The sequence below is a fragment of the Ornithorhynchus anatinus genome, chromosome 12 (assembly GCF_004115215.2).
Source record: "Ornithorhynchus anatinus isolate Pmale09 chromosome 12, mOrnAna1.pri.v4, whole genome shotgun sequence".
Classification (NCBI taxonomy): domain Eukaryota; kingdom Metazoa; phylum Chordata; class Mammalia; order Monotremata; family Ornithorhynchidae; genus Ornithorhynchus; species Ornithorhynchus anatinus.
Window position 1 is genome coordinate 24787725 of NC_041739.1, and position 1659 is coordinate 24789383.

The 1659-nt window shown below is 42.6% G+C and overlaps 1 non-coding gene across 1 annotated transcript; it reads left to right on the forward strand.

Annotated features, from left to right (window-relative positions):
- Positions 1–1521: 1521 nt before the first annotated feature.
- LOC114815717 lies at positions 1522–1659 on the forward strand. Its single transcript, XR_003763520.1, has one exon. It is a non-coding gene; the product is annotated as a small nucleolar RNA SNORA7 (small nucleolar RNA).

Genomic DNA, 1659 nt, shown 5'->3' on the forward strand with positions numbered 1-1659 from the left:
CTGAATTCTCCATTTTTTCCTTTCATAACTATTTAGATCATTAGAGAAATGGCAGTTATGAAAATAATCAGCACCCTACTAATGAAGGTTAAAAACTAGATATCTGCTCGTAAGATAAGTCCAGTAAAACTCATCCGCAACACAAGGTAGGGAAACAAAATCTCAGTAATTGGAGTGTAGAAAAACAATAGTCCACAACCTACCCCTTCTCTAGAGGATAACGAGTAATCTGGGGTAAATGGAATTTAAAACTTCTGGTATGGCAGATGTTTAAAGATGCTGACCTGTGAGAGTTTAAATGACACTTTTATATGTATATATTCGGATTGCTTTTCACGATTGTTTCAATAAGCGTTATGACCAATGCCATGAATTGTATACATGGGAACGTGTTGCAAGCCAAAGGTGCCTTGATTCCATAATTAAATGTCCATGGTAAATGTATCCTAAAGGACTGTAACTACAACATGATGACTTGCTAATCCATTGGCCTGGATTTTGTTTATGGAATGGACACTTACTGAACCCATTGTGTTTTGGTTCACCAGGTTTCAGCAAGTAATTTGAAGGTTTTTTTACCAGAGTGGTTTTTAAAAAATTCCTTTTCCTCTCTTCTGCCACTGGGACACTCCCAACACAGGATAAAGGAGAAGGGAAAAAAAAGGGGACTGGGAAGCTAGGAGGGGGAGACCGGGGAAGAAACCCTCAGTGCATATGTATTCCACAAATATCTGTAGTCAAATAGTTACAGAAGAAGCTTAAGAGGTGTCTGTAGAGTTGGGATTATGACTATTCATATTCTCTCCCAAGCGCTTAGTACAGTGCTCTGCACACAGCAAGCACTCAATAAATACAATCGACTGAATGACTTCGTTTGAGAGTTTAATTTAGTTTTAGTGTGCTCACGACTGCTCTGGCTTTATTTTTAAAGAATGAAGTTCGAAATATATGAAATGGATGAATTGGAGAAGCAGCGTGGCCTAGTGGGTAGAGCACGGGCTTGGGAGTCAGAAGGACCTGGGTTCTAATCCTGGCTCTGCCACTGGTCTGCTGTGTGACCTTGGGCAAGTCACAACTTCTCTGTGCCTCAGTTACCTCATCTGTAAAATGGGGGTGAAGACTGTGAGCTCTATGCGGGACAGGGACTGTGTCCAACCTGATTAACTTGTACCTATCCCAGCGCTTAGTAGAGTGCCTAGCACTTAGTAAGTGCTTAACAAATTCCTTAAAAAAAAAGTGAAGGGAAGGAAGTCCCAGGCGGGAACAGACAAGTAAAGAGAGAGGACAAAATTATTTGAAAAGTTTTACATAAGTTTACAGCTGTGTCCACCAATGTTGAAGTAGCTGAGGTGGATATCCTGAACATGAGAGCAGGGGCTTGATGAAGGACGTCTGCTTGTAGAAGGCAGGTTTTTAGTTAGAACCTTGAAGAAGGAGCGAGTCAAGGAGAGAGGGAAAGCCTACGGCTGGGAGGAGTTTAGCTTGAGCAAAATGAAAGGTAGCAGCTCCAGAGTCCTCTGCATCCTCTCAGGGTCGCACCTGGAGAGCTTCCTGTACTCTACCAGTCTTGACTACAGGAAGAAGAGTCAAGCAGAGGCACACCCATTCCATTCCTAGCTTGGGCAGGGGCTAGCGAGTGGAAGGCAATCTGCTACAAGT